This window comes from Bombus affinis, unplaced genomic scaffold (genome assembly GCF_024516045.1).
Source record: "Bombus affinis isolate iyBomAffi1 unplaced genomic scaffold, iyBomAffi1.2 ctg00000187.1, whole genome shotgun sequence".
NCBI lineage: Eukaryota > Metazoa > Arthropoda > Insecta > Hymenoptera > Apidae > Bombus > Bombus affinis.
In genome coordinates, this window is record NW_026108894.1 from 109,696 (window position 1) to 125,379 (window position 15,684).

The following is a 15,684-nucleotide window of genomic DNA, read 5'->3' on the forward strand; positions in this document are numbered from 1 at the left end:
TAGTAATAAAATTAAATATCGCTAATTGTATACGTATAATAGAATAATTACATAAAATCTTGTCAATATCAACGTTAGATACATATAAATATTCCGTTTTTATATTAGATTATTCATATAAAAGTTTATATAACCTAACCCCAATCTGGAAAACAATCATGGATTTCAACGACTACTGACAATTGAATATGAACAGAATTATATGCATTCATCATTATTATGTTTGAAACTTATAACCAATTGGGGATATGACAGCAAAAAATCATATAACAGTGGTCTTAGGAAAATATGTACTGTTCTTTTTATCTTCATAGAATGTTTGCGTAAAAGATTTCAAGTAAAATTTTGTTACAAAACTGCATGTTACTCTTTGTGTTTATTAGGCTTTGTAACACATGAACACAACTTTTAAATTCATACAATTGACAATTATTAAGTTTAAGATTGTGTCACTTAAATTTAAAAAATATTAGATAGGATAAATGTTTTAAAATTTATGTAGATATTGTAGCTGCTGTAAGTATTATACAAGGTATTCCTCCAACTCTGTTCACTTCATTTTTATTGTTTCAAATAATAAGAGAAGAATAAGAATTATTTACAAAAAATTAGGAGGAAGACATACTTTGTTGTAATAGTTTCTTTGTAGGCGAAAAGGTAAAACGCTCTGTAGAATTTGTGTTGTCAAGGCATATAACTTTTATGTCTGACTTCAATAGAATTGGGATTATATTGAAAATAATTCCTCATACATTTGAGTTTGTCGAATTTATTACTTGCATTGTGAAATATTTCTATTATATTTTGCAGTGTTACTGATATACTACCCAACAAAACATCCAAAAATAACAATTGTAAGCTTCGAGCAGGCCAAAAAATTGTGTTTCTGGTATGAAAAATATGTGTGGTTTAGACTTTCACAATGTCTCAATATCAATATTCTTGTAAGAATAACGCCAACAATCTAACACTGCTGTTTCTAATAGTCACTATTTACTGTTTGTTTGTATCTAAAATATTGAACGTGTACTTATCTAAGCAAAGGTTGTACTAAATTACAAGCCTCATTACGATAAACAATATATGCACAAATACACATCTAAAAAACACTAATAAAATTAATCTTTCTGTAAAGAAAGATAGAAGGAATCTTAGTAACACTGAATTTTGCAATTAATCTAATGAAGTACTTTTATGTTCATTATTCAACATTTTATGAAATTGGAATATAAGACATTTCACTAAAAAATGAAACTGACATGAAGGTCTTAAAAGGTCTTGAAAGGACTCTGAAGATCCTTTGTATATGATATCACCATATATATATATATATATATAAAAGAAAATACATCGTCATCATATTAGATCTGTTTTAGAATCTAAATATATTTTATAACTTACTGTTTTCTGTTATTTAAAGTAATAAGAGATATTTCAGATAGACAAAGTTGGTATACATCTTTTATAATATCCTTTTGTGAGTTAGATTTAGGATACTCTGTAATTTGTTAAAGTATCTGAAGACGTCCTCCAAATCTTTATTATACATGAAAATTGTAAAATAATATCCTTCTTAATAGATCGCTTAATAATGTTAAAACAGTCTGATAGAAATCATTTGTCGCTATGTCTATTTAATGAGTCTTATCATTTTGTTAGGCCATAAATCTCTTAAATATACTATAAATATTTACACATATTAATAAGTCTGTAAGTAGTAACCAGTCATACGAGGTTCTAAACATGGTTTCTTCTAAGTTACATGTACCATTTTATAATCATATAGGAGATATACATTATATTGTATACCTAAACAAATATTTTTTGAGCCGTTTGCTTAAATAAGAGAGAATTTATTTTAGTGTAACCAAAGAAAAAAATCTAAATATTTTCAAAATATATATGATTGACAGTTTTCATAATCACTATTACTAATATTTATTACTAGTAATAGTGGTTAGCAATACTAATATTACCAACTACTACTACTAATACTTTGTGGTCGTGTGCTTTTTGCAGTAACAGCAGCGACACGGTAAAGTCCTAAGTTTCTATGTTATTCATTTCTGGTGGTTTTAGACAAGTCCACAGTAATTTTGTAAATAGGTAGATGTAAAATGACAAATGATAATATTAATTAAAATCGTTTTACATATTGTTTTTGGAATATACAGTAAAAAATTCATCTAATTGGAAATTTGCTGTACATATATATGTATATATATATACATATCGTTTCTTTCTTTTTTTTTCTTTTTTTCTTTTTTTTTTATTTAATTTGTACTTTACAATTTGTCCAGCTGGATATTTGGTAAATTTTTCTAACCTAACATACATACATATGTATGCAATATCTGTATAGATGTATATTTCAATATTATAATATGAATGATTTCTTATATGTATAAAATTAAATTATAACTTACAATGTTCATAAAAGGTGACCTTCACGGATATTTAAATTGTTGTCTGTTTTAGAACATTAAGCGCTACATATATACATAGAACACGAACGTGAAAACCACTCACTTTCAAATAACCTTTTTATGAGATATGGACGTCACAGCAGAAAGGAAGTTTCCTCTCTGGTCATAGATTAGAAGATTAAAAATATGTCATACTATCACAATTATATAATAGAGATTTATGTAATGGATGGAGTGTTTAAAGTGTTCAATTTGTTAATAGTAATTTTGATGGAAGTGCAGAAATGCTACCTACCTTTCCATTTCGATGATTCTTAGACATGTTCTAAAACTCAAAATTTCGAACAACTGTGAGACTGCAATAAATGTCTATTATAACCATAGATATACAAAGAGTTAGAGTACGCGAGTCATATAGTCTTAAATTATCGTGTAAGTGGATGCGATATAGGAGTAGAAAGAACGCTGCATAAAAGTGTCTTCTGTCCTTGTCTAATCAGGCATGACACTGACAATGTTTGTGTTGGCTATACACTTATATGTTTGCTATACGAATGAGCATGCGTTATTAGACAAGGACACAAGAGGCCTTTATGCAGCGTTCTCTTTCGCTTTCGCTTTCGCTTTCTCAGCTCGCCCTCGCACTCTATCCTTATATCTCTATGATTATAATTTACAGCTAAATTAAAAGTGAATATGATCTATGTTTCCGATTTGGTTTAGATTTTTCAATGCCGTTGCCAGAGAGTTGGGTTGCATGAAATAATAACGAATCAATTATTAGAATAGTAGGCGAATGATTAATTAGATAACATTATTCTATGAAAATAATATTTTTTATTATTTCACGTAGTGATTCGAGAAGCTAACTCAAACTCAATACATAGATAATATTCATTTTTGATTGAATTACGACAGATATTTCTTACAGCCTCGAGTATGTGGTTGTGCACGGTGTTTTAAGTTCGCTTGATCCCCGTTGATAACAATGGTTAAGATTACTCTTTTTACATATTACAGTATAATAAGTATACTGCAGCAACCTTTTCGAAGGCGGCGTAAAATGTCGTAGACTGCATTTGGTATGGCAACGCTCGAGTGCCATGCTATAAAACTTCAACTCGTTTATATTTATATTATTTAAAATCTCGTCAACTTTATATTTATTTGTATTAAATTGCAATACATTATAACAGAAAGTCCTTATAACAGTACATTATAACAGAAAGCTTGTATCTGTACTGATACAAATTACAGTAAATGTATTAATAGCGTGCGCGTTAATGGAATTATGCGGGATGTTCGGCCACAGGTGTAAAAATATTTAAGGGGTGATTCCTGAAACTAAAATAAAGTCAAACTCAAGGATAAAAAAAATTGCGTTTCGGGCTCTGTTTTTTTAGTTATTCGCAACTAAATATTAGTTTCTTTCTGAATGGACTCTCCACTACTATCTTGTTACATAACATGTTTAGAGTTTAGAAATTTGGTAGGAGGGTAAAACAGTTCTGGAAGGGCAGGATCATTTCAACAGCCAAACATAAAGTACAAACATAAAGTTTAATTTAGTAGAGGTTTAGGTTATTCTACTGTAGATATTTTTGAGCCTTTCCGTTTTTAGTTTCTTAAACGTTTTGATTTCTTTTACTTTTAAATATTATTTGTCATTCATTTACGATTTTTCTTACAAAGCGTCGCGCAAGATGGTTTACGTCGTCAAATGTCATAATATTCTTCTCTACGATTTGTGCTAGGCAAGCCTATGTGTCGTTCGATTTGAGGATCCCTGTGCGTCTCGCTGTTTAGGCTGACCTACTTTTGTTCAGTTAAGGAGGTTTGCTCGGACACAGAGACATTTCGGCTAAGTTTTAATTGACAATAACTAAAAAACAAAGCTGAAAACGCAATCTTTTTATTCTTGATTTGCATCTTATTTTAGCTTGAAGAATCGCCTCTTAAATTTTTCTACAGCTGTAGAGTATCGCCCTGTATATGTGTATATATATATACACACACAACCCTGAGAAATAAATAGCGTGGAAGAAATCTGAACACATTTACCATTTATAGAAGACTAAAAAGAAAACACCCCACTGACCTCGCTAAAGAAACAAAATAGTCAAACTCGAAGATGGTATCCCGCTGGGGGTAGCCATCCACATATTATTTAGCAATTAAGTTAGAAAAATTTACCAAATTTCCAGCCGGACAAATGGTAAAGTACAAATTAAATAATAATAATAATAATAATAATAATAATAATAATAAAATAACTTACCATTGGGGAGGTGAAGGTACTTGTTTAGTTTAGAAATTTAGCTGTGTCTGGCAATAAAAACGAACTGATCGCACGCTCGATGGCCGCTGACCATTGATATTGAGCCGATCGGAGGATGCTCGATCTTCGATTCCATCAGCGATTAGCACGAGCTGTAATTGGAAAATAATATCATTTAGGATTCAATAAAATCGTCGAAAGTATTGGTAGAGTACGTTGGTTGACTGAAAGTAAGACAGAAATATTTTGGCAATTGTTTGAAATGCTCAAAGTTTTCGCCGACTAGTGGTAAAATCGAAGGATATTTGCGTAGTTGAGAAAAGGTAACGTACCTTTTCAAACGGTTATGCCCATGCCAGTCGACAAAGACATAAAAGGTTGGTGTTTACCAATATGAGTTTTCATGACGAAATATTTTAGAACTTAAAGTAGACCCAGACGAGTAATTAGCAATCGAGGCTTTTGTTTTCTCGATTGGGCCATTCAAAGAATTCCTAACTAATAATGCGGTCGAACATGTTACATTCGGTACTCCACAGGCAAACGGAACACCGATGCTGGCAAAATTGTCGGAAACACCCGGGAAATGGCAGTCTTGAGTCTAGAGTCCAGTCGAATTCGCCTAGAACAATACAGTTTGCAGGTCAACGGGAGAAAGTCTTTCGCAATTGTTGTTTGAAATAAATCATCTTGGCTTCATTAAGCGACAGGAATAAGTGACAAGCCTGAGCAAGAAAATGAACGCGTCTACGACAGAAAACATAAAAATGCGACAGGGTATCAAAATCGACGATACGTGATGATCGGATACGTGATTCGGACGGCGCACCGGGAGTAGATAAGGAATTGGTACCGAAATTTGAAAGCCCCTACGTTATTAAAAAGATTTTAGAGAAAAATAGATATGTCGTTACAGATATAGGTGGGTTTTAATTAACACGTATGCCCTTTACAGGAATAGTAAGAGTCGATCAGATGAAATTTTGCATTTCAGAGGATAATTAACAATTAATAATTCGATTATTTATAAAGCACACCTTCTGTCATTTTACTGTTGTATTTGCGTGATTACCTCGAAAATGAAGGTAAATTCGCCGGCGATATTTTCGATATGTGTGTATACCCATGCGATATACATAGGTTAAGAATATATTTTTGTAATATTTATCGGAAATCCGTGTCTACGTATGCATCGCATTATTATAGATTTATTGTTACATCAGTTTTGGTTTGATTTTGCCGTCGGAACATCTTGCATTTCATTTGACTACATCGTACTGACAAGCTCTGTTTGGATTCGTTCTGTAGTTCGTATTTCTTTCGTTTATGTTAATGAGAAGTCGTAAATTCGTGACTATTATCAAGGTCGTCACTATTGTCAGGAATGGCTGTAGACGGTTATTTTACGACTTTCTCAATTAGCCTCTTTGGAAACTTAGAGACAGTCCAGACCATCACGAGCTGTGAAACAGTTAAGCATCCCTAAATATGCCCTGACCGTTTTTCCATCGTATTGTGTGCCAAACGCTTCAGTTGAAATCCAGGCATCTTTGTAAAGTTTTAACCCTTCTCCTTACACTTTGTACTCATCTTAACAATAAAGGTTATCTTTATATATGTATTTAGGATATGTCTATATATTGTAGTATCTTTAATTTTGCGCCACCTTCGAAAAGGTTGCGGTATATATAATATGCTGTTTAGTAAGTGAATGAGTAATCCTAACTATTGTTATACGTGCGTATAAATAAAATATAAATATGGTTGAAATTATTTAATCCTTGTAACATTCCTTATTTGTATAAATACAAAGAAAATTATTTGTCACTTTGCAATGCATTTCAAAATTGATAATATTTCTTTGGAAAAGATTTTTCATCTTATTATACATTCTTTAGTGTAGCGACCAATAATACAGGGTGAACGTAAAACGGTTTTCATTGTTATTGATAAGGCGGTAATTTCTTTCTATCTATTTATTACTCTTGTTTCGTTTCTTTATACTTATTAATGAATAAACAATTGTGTGGGCTATCCAGTGCTGTATGCGAATAAGGAATAAACCAGCTATACTGCGCCAGCAGTATTATACTTTGAACAGTGACAGAGAAGGATATTTCTATAACTTAATAGTGCGTCAGACATCACTTCGCGGCGAACAGATTTCCGTTGAAAATGAATAATTCGCAGAAGATCGTATCCTGTGACGATTTATGCCGACTAAAGAATATACAATGACCACTTAGATTTATATGTCGGGTTATCGTTAGAAATTTTAGGCGTGAAATAATTAATAAGTATAACAAAAGCTATTGACAATGTTCCTGGGCTCAATAACGAATCCACGGTCAACGGGTAAACTCTTTGTACAATGGAATACATTTTGTAGCACGCAGACACGTTAACTCAGACGCTGGGTTACTTTCAGACTGACAGCCTAGACGATGACAGTAAACTCTCCAAGGTGATTGCAAAATAAAAGACAGATACAGTCACATATGTCAAATACATATCGATCGGGAATATCAACAAATTCCCAAGCGCCGTAACTAGGCAGTCCCGCGTAAACCAGCATTGCTCCTGATCGAGACTTGATTGCTTATACAGCGTGTCCCTCAACATCGGTACCTCCTCTGTAAGACATTTCGTTCATCCCGTGACCGTGGCTACGTTCGGCGACCACTTACGTCACCTCGAGCCCAAGTATTGGGGATCTTCCTAAAGAAAGGCCCGATGTCCCTACATCTCCGACATATATAAAGATTGACGTTACTGTCGTTGAAATATTTGGGATAATTTTGTATCTGTCTGTTTCCCCTTGCCTATTGAGAAAGGCACTGCTATAACCGCGTGACAGGACAAAAGTTTGAACAGGAGGAACGAAAGTGACGTCATAAAAGATAGTTGATTGTTGATGAGATCTCAATGGTATCTTACGAGAATTTGCGAATAATTCATTTAAGACTGCAAGAATTCAAGATATATAAAAAAATATTTGGTGACATAAATGTATTTCTCTTCGATGACATCTCTTTCATGCAATTATTCCCAGCAAAAGAACATTGTTGTATTGTATAAAAACAGTGGTGTGCTGTAAAGATTAATTTATAGTACCAAGTTTCATTCTGCGAACTCATCATTAATATGAGGTAAAAGGATGATACAGAGTTTATCGACCTATTAGATAATTTACAGTTTGGCGAAATAACAACTTCTGAGTTTGAAATACTATGAGTGCGAAGGAGTGATATAGCAGTAAGAATATTCCAGATAGTAAGATTCGTAGACGAATATAACACAAAAATGATTGATGAATTAGCGAAATTACGTCGTGTGTACGTTATTCATTCAGTAGGCGAGAGTCGGGAAGCAGCTACATGCGAGAAAAAAACTTCCGAAAATATTATTCATGCAGATGTAAATAATCATGGATAACTGTTGCATGCAATAACATTAGCCGAGGGATCACGAGTTATGTTGCGACGAAACATACCAATTTCCGTTGGTTTGATAAACGACGCAATGGGAATGGCAAAGAAATTTATATGTCAGTACTTCGAAGAGGTCAGCTGAAAGTGAGAGAATTGGAAGCAGATTCAAATATGCTGACGGCTACATTCCCATATCTCCAGTAATAGCAATATTTCAACTGACGAAATGTTACGGAGATGTTGAATAAAGAATGTCATCGCTTGTGCTAAGCTGGACAGTAGCGGTACACAGATTACAAATGGCTATAATAGATAGGACCGTAATTGATCTTGGCAAAGAGAATTTTGCAAAAGTGCAAATCTATGCCGCTTCTAGTCGTGTGGAAAGTTTAGGCAGCTTGGACATATCTGATCTAGCATCGAATGAAATTTTTAACAAACCATGTGACGAAAGAGCACTTGCAGCGACCAGTTTCCATGGAGAAACGCTCAGACACAAAGAAATGAAATTGGCGAATAATAACATATCATTCGCAATAACAATAGTTAAGAATGGAAAAGTAGGAAATTTGCAAGCTATCTCTACAAGACGTATAAGATTACGTCACAATAGCTTAATTCAATCCAAAGTAATCAATAAACCTTTAGAATTCTATCTTGCTTTTGGCATCTAATGTGAACAAATGGTTATTTATAACAGTGTCCTCTGCGGGAACCAATGCGGCTTCGCAAATCGTGCCCAAAGACGAGCAGGTTATTATCCGCTAACTGTGAGAGGGCGATTGCGAAAACCGGTAGGCGTTTTCAGCTACTGAAGATACCGTAACCCGTTGCGATTCTTTCAACCGCAGCAGGGTCGAAGGTTACAACAGCGAATAGTTGTTTGTAGATATTTGCTATTATTAATTATTATATCAGGAAATCAGAATTTATATTTCAAACGAATATATATTTCAAATCGAATTTATATTTTCAAAATAACGCCCTTGTAAGTTGGTAATAAGTTGAACGCCCTTCGCCGACAAGAGGTCGGATTGATAGCTCGTCTACGCACTACCTCAAATTCTCTTGCAGCCGCCTCATTCTCGCTTCTGGTTCGCTTCTTAGAACTCGCGACAGAATTTGTTTGTACAACTCTACAATTCGCGCGATCCTCGCTGCATCCTACAAAAACTTCATCGCAACCGTCCGTGTCGTTTCCACCCGACGCTATTGCGGTTATGTTTGTCGCAACCGATTCATCTAACGAAATTTTGTTCATTACGACGGTGTCCTTGAGACAAGCACTCGTGGGAACTACAACTACCTGCTTGTGTTGCACGTTCTCGACACGAGATAGATCTACCTCACGCGCTCCCGTCTCTATGTCTACTTTAAGGACCTCTGGAAACCCATCGGAATTCTCGTTTTTTATTCTGCTAATGGAGATATCTCCCCTCTTCATGTTTATCTCGACGGTATCCAGGAAGTCTGTACCTATCAACAACGAGTGTTGCATCGCAGTGTTCGGAACTACGTGTATCGTTATATGATACAATTCACCGCCTATAATAATATCTGTCGGAAATTTCCCGAGCGCAAAATTTCTTTTAGACCCGATACTGTGAAATTCAATAATGTCTCGACTTAATTTGGGCGCTCCGATTCTTACATACTGATTATACCGCATCAAGGTTATCTCGCTATCGGTGTCTACCAGCGCGCTCAGTTCGAAATCTCCGATCTTCACGTCTTTACCACGCTTCGTCGGTAACAATCGAAACACACTACCAACCTCTTTAATGGACTCGCTCAGATTGTCGCACCTCGATGCAATGTATCCGTATTCTCTACACTCGAAACATTTAGGTCCCCTCGACTTGTTCGGACACTCTGCACACACGTGTTCTTCATCACCGCAATTATAACACCTTTTATACTTCGCTACATCTTCCGACTGCTTGTATCTTCCATTGTCCTTAGCTCTCACCGGTCTCATAGTTGACTCTGCTATACGGGATTTTTGTTCCTCATAGATGATAAGATTTTCTTTTAGCTCTTTTATTGATTTAGCCCCGTACAATATTGTTTTATTGACTTCTTTGTCTCTTATTCCATCTATGATGTACCTTATCTTTGCTGCTTCTTCCATATTCATTTGACTGGCTATACCGAGCATTCGGTACATGTACGCTGTACATCCTTCGTCGTCTCTTTTTTTTTTTTTTTTTTGTTTCCTGCAGTTAGCGGTGTATTTGCAAAGTGTTAAAGTTTTTCGAAAACTCCCTTATCAGACCTTCTTTTAACTCGCGCCAAGTTCTAGCATGGTACTCATAATTCACAAATATTTTTGCCGATCCGTTCATCAACTTTTTTGCATAAATTACCTTTTGTTCTTTTGTCCACCTATATATGCTTGCAGTTTCTTCGAACGCCTCGAACCATTGATTAATATTTTCGTTGTTTTCGCCTGTAAAAACTTCTAAGGCGTCTTGGACATCCTGAACACTTACTGTTATATACCTACGTGCTTTCCTACGGAATTTGTCAGGTTTTTGATATACACCTCGCACGTTCCTTTTGCTTTCTCTTTCGTCTTCTTCGTCGTCGCTCTCTTCTTCCGACGACGTATTCTCTTCTTCCATCGCCGCCTGTAGTCTCACACGTAGTTCAGCTTTTCTTCCTCTCGTCTCTAGCCCCATACTAGCAAGACGTTCTCTTAATTCTTTTGTCCTAAGCTCCTCGAGATCTTCGTCTTCATCTCGATCACGCTTAGTTTTTGGTATTGCCCCTGAACCTTGCTCCTCCGTGGTCTTTTTACCGTTTGCTGGCTCTTTAGGACTTGGTTGTCCAGTACTATATGCTCGACTTAGCCTGGCAACCAACACTGACCTTGCACCAGATATTGGTAGATTTAACTGTGCAAGCTTGTTTCTTAATTCTTCCAGCGTTAGATTTTCCTCACTTGAAAACTGTTCTTCTTCACAATTTGCCATTTTCAACTCTTTTCTCTTCAGCACGAGTAGTTCCGTAAAACGTGTCGTTCTCTGTCTGGTTTCAATCCCGGACGAGCCCCCAAAATGTAGTATCGGAAAGGATAGGATTAGGATAATTTAGATTTGTAAAATTCTCCTAATGCTATTTATTTAAGATAAATAAAAATAACAGAGGTTTATTGGACAGAGAACGATAAATGTTCAACTTGAACTAAACGCAAAAATCTTATTCTACTCAAATCACTCTCGCAACTCTATAACTCTAACAACTCAATCTGTCAACATCGCTAGCAACTCGGGCAACTCCGCTGACTCTTTCAACTCTACAACTCTACTCCTCCGCTTCTCGACTATCTCTGACCTCTCGATAAAACGTTCTCACTTCTCGATCAACGTTATTTTGTCCTTTTCCTAATCCGGTCCTGTTTTCGTGCCGCAAGGACTAGGTGACTTTAGTCAATAGGTTTTTCTCTTGTGTAAACCAACAGCCGAAGGTCAGACGACAATGTTTTGGTTTGTTTCTAACCAGGTTTTTTCCTCACGATACTACAATACACATGTATATATATATATATCCATATACAGGGTGGTTGGTAACTGGTGGTAAAAGCGGAAAGGGAGTGATTCTACGCGAAGAAAGAAGTCGAAAATATAGAATAAAAATTTTTCGCTTGAGGCTTTGTTTTCAAGAAAATCGACTTTGAAAGTGTTCATAGAAATTTAATTAGAAGAGCAGAAGTATGTGTTCGGCAGAATGGGCAACGTTTTCAGCAATTTTTGTAATAATAAACTTTATGATTACTTCATATTATTTCATTGTGTATTCCTAATTTTCCGTTACGGCAGAAACAAACTTAAACTGCAATAATATCCATCGAGACAACGATCTACAGTGATATCCGTTATAACGAGACGTGATAAAGTGCACGCGTACCGAGCGAACATTCAAAGTCGATTTTCTCGAAAACAAAGCCTCAAACGAAAAATTATTAATCTATATTTTCGACTTCTTTTTTCGTGTAGAATCACCCCCTTTCCGCTTGTACCACCATCCTGCAGTTACCAACCACCCTGTATATAATATATTGTCTATCGCATTACGAGAGTATGTGGTTATTGATAGTGACTTTTAATATTTATTGCGTAACTGCAGAATCTGATGGACCGTAACTGCTCCGGAACATAATCGTGACTAACTTCTTAATGACTGACTGTTGTTGTAGGCGACAACTCCTATTTATAATAAAACTACCATGGGGTAATTGCCTCGTGACGGTTTATTCCCACGAGAACGCGTAGTTTCAGCACGTAGTTATCTCTGCGGACGCTACAGTCTTCGCTTCTGCTGATTTCCTTCCCAAGTGTGTTACGGTTTCATCCACCTGCTGATACGATCTCCCAACGAGCGTTGCAGTTTTACGTTTTGCTGATAATGAGTCGAACTATTCTCGGCACGTGGTTATCTCTGCTCGCGGTGATACTCGATCCTTTGGCGCGTCGCAGCTGCTTCCCTCTGCTGACTTTACCTGAGAACATCATCGTCCCTCAGCTCCCATTCGCTGCTTACTGCACTGTATACTGTGGTGGGGAGAGCGCGCGCAAGGCAGAGCGCATCAGCGGACGTCTCAATGTTACGCCAACTCTGAACCGCGCAACACCTATCCCTACGTAGTCTTCGATACAACGAAGTATCTCTACGAAATTTCTTGAAGTGTTTAACGATTCGTAACGAGTATTTTACGTGAGTTTCTTTGTTATTTTATTGAAAACGACGCAATATGGATTTTACTGATCGCGGTGTGCGCGTTTCGTGAATTCCGGTTATTTTTCTTATCGCTTTATTAATCCTATCTTATCCATGGTGGCATATTGTGAAATTTATTCATCGCAGCGCGCATTGTAATGTAAAGTGCAATCTTATGGGGATATACGTTGAAACCTGTTGCTTTTCCGCTCGAATAAGGGATATCCTGTCAACTAAGCACTCTTTTTACTCTGTTTTGATGCCGAATGCATCGCATGGAAGTTTTGCACGAAGTGCGCGCATATCTGTAAAATGCAATTTCTTGGAGAATTTCGTTGAAATCTTCTTGTCGCGTCTCGCGCTCAACACGACCCGTAACTTGAGACAGAGTAAGAATATGTCATAACTCGCGAATGATGCGAGACGCTACTCTGGGGATAATAGAATTAGGTAAAGAACGTTTAGGGGAATAAAGACGCAAAACGTTCAGATATTTTCACTTTGTACAATATTAATCTACAACCAAAATTCAAATAATATGATGGGGGAAATTCGCGAACTGCCAACGTCCGAACACCGTATAATAATAACAAACGGGAATTATAAAAACCTGTCAATTACAACACGCTCAGATACTTTTACTATGTATTAATTTGCCAATCAAAATTAAAAAGATACTATCAGGAAAACTCGCGAACCGGCAACGCGTGGGCACCGAATATAATAATGAACGGAAACTGCAAACGCCTGTCAATTACAATGTAACGTATTAATCTAGAACTGAAGTTGAAACAATAAGTAACGATCGTGTGAAAAAACTGATCGCAGCTTACGGAACTTGCACATGTTACATGGAATAGGGAGATGGGAAAGCAACAAGTACGTGAAACTAGTTGAAACTCGTGAAATACGCGTGCCATAAGCAGTTAATTACGTAACATGCCACTTTGGATAAATAGGAGTAATAGAACAACGAGCCTGTGAAAGACCAATGAGAAGTCGCGAAATGTGCGCGCCGAGATCAATCAACTATAAAACATGCCACTTTGAGTTAGGGAGAAACGATAAGACAACGAATATGAAAACCCCAATTGAAACTCAGGAAGTGTGCGCGCTGCAATCAGTAAATTCCACAATATGTCACCATAAATGAATTGAAAGTAGTTCATAATCGCAATAGACAATGACGGATCGACAAACGGGCAAACTAAGGACAACGAATACACGAACGTGCAAATAAAATAATACGAAATTTTTCTATCTTTACAGAATGTGCATCAACCTTTGCAACAGGGAAGAAGTACAAGCAAATTATGGTCTTTTGAATATGATAATTCCAAGACAACTGACACGCCATGTTGACCTACCTAGATATTATTGTTTGATACGAGTCGCACCTGCCTACCGCACCAACGACTATTCACTTTGTGGATTTTGTTACAGAAATTTACTTATGATGAAAGCGGACGTACGGATGTACGAAGAAGCAAATTATCATAGCATTTGCGGAGTCTCAGGCCGCGCACGTGTCCTTCGTTGCTACTCATGCGAAAAACGAATAGGACGGCTAATACCCGCAGACGAGTGTCGGCTGTGCGCCGAGCAGTTGCCTATACTGACTACAAATCAGATAAATTCGTTAGCTCAGGGGAAATTAGTACGCATTGATTATCATCCGTGATAACAATTTTTTTGCTATCACATAATCGGAACTATGTACGGAACTGTTGCGATTCTTTCAACCGCACGCGGATCAAAGGTTACAGCAGCGAATGATCGTTTATAATATTTTCTTCTTATTATATTATTAATATTCTTGTTATTATAAATAAACTATATTATTAATATTCGTTCTTTTTATAATTATTTAATTCCACAAATTAACGTATAAGGAAGCAAGAATGTATGTTTCAAACCAACTGATTATTTACGTCGGTGTTGTCTGCTGAAACCAACCTGGCTTCGCATATCATGCCCAAGGACGAGCAAGTGATTTCCTGCTAATAGTGAGAGGAGAAATGCGAAAACCCGTAAGTGTCGTCTGCTATTGATGGCACCGTAACTCGTTGTGATTCTTTCAACCGTAGCAGAGTCAAAGGTTACAAGAGCGAACGATTGTTTATGGATACAGAAATAATATAGCCTTTATAACTATATATAACAGCTACAACAAATAGTTTTTTGATATCCTATTTTATCTAAAAAATATTTTGTTATAAAACTGTAATCGCATTGTGAATAAAGCTACTTTAAAAATTATTAAAACTTTATTTCTTTATTTTTTCGAGAGAAAGGCCCGTTTGCGATGAGTACAATATGTAATGGAATTTATTTACCAATCGCACTGATACGCTAGTTAACGTTACTCGTTCGGTTATACTAACAAATTGGAATTCGAAGAACACAACAGTTTGAGATATTAAAAACAGCGTTGCGCTTTAGAAAGCAACAACAAGTTTCCGAAACTGTTTTATTCAGTTGTTCGTCTTCTTTCGAAAATAACAAACGAGAGTCGACTTAATCGAAATAGTTTATCGACCATCAATCTGTCGGCGGTCCTTCAGTCGAGTAGTTACGCGGAAGAAGGCGTGCGTGACTATGATCGCGAACGCTTACGTACGTGGTAGGCGTATGAGAAGACGACAAGGGGATAATATAATGTAAAATGATACAATAATATAAAATACAATTATATACATAGATATAATAATTAAAACGCTAGCCGAAGAAAAATTTATAGAATTAAGAAAATGTTGCAAGGTATAATGTTGCAAAGGCATCCATCGCCGTCTGGTATTTCGAAGGGAGCAGAATGGGGCGGAAAAACAGT

General features: G+C 36.1%; 2 protein-coding genes and 2 long non-coding RNA genes across 4 annotated transcripts in view; 2 read left to right on the plus strand and 2 right to left on the minus strand.

Moving 5' to 3' along the window:
* Nucleotides 1–15,684, plus strand: part of LOC126927655 (trans-1,2-dihydrobenzene-1,2-diol dehydrogenase-like) — a 131,707-nt gene that overhangs the window by 9,008 nt on the left and 107,015 nt on the right. The window lies entirely within an intron of this gene.
* Nucleotides 2,236–3,081, minus strand: LOC126927666 (uncharacterized). The gene is made up of 2 exons (XR_007715762.1): nucleotides 2,622–3,081; nucleotides 2,236–2,585 (listed from the first exon to the last, which is right to left on the minus strand). It is a non-coding gene; the product is annotated as an uncharacterized LOC126927666 (long non-coding RNA).
* LOC126927658 (uncharacterized) overlaps nucleotides 4,357–15,684 on the minus strand; it is a 127,293-nt gene continuing 115,965 nt past the window's right edge. Inside the window, exon 3 of the mRNA XM_050743712.1 lies at nucleotides 4,357–4,446. The gene's annotated coding sequence lies outside the window, so the exon portion shown is untranslated. The remainder of the gene's footprint in view (nucleotides 4,447–15,684) is intronic.
* Nucleotides 12,421–14,701, plus strand: LOC126927661 (uncharacterized). The gene is made up of 2 exons (XR_007715756.1): nucleotides 12,421–12,851; nucleotides 14,124–14,701. It is a non-coding gene; the product is annotated as an uncharacterized LOC126927661 (long non-coding RNA).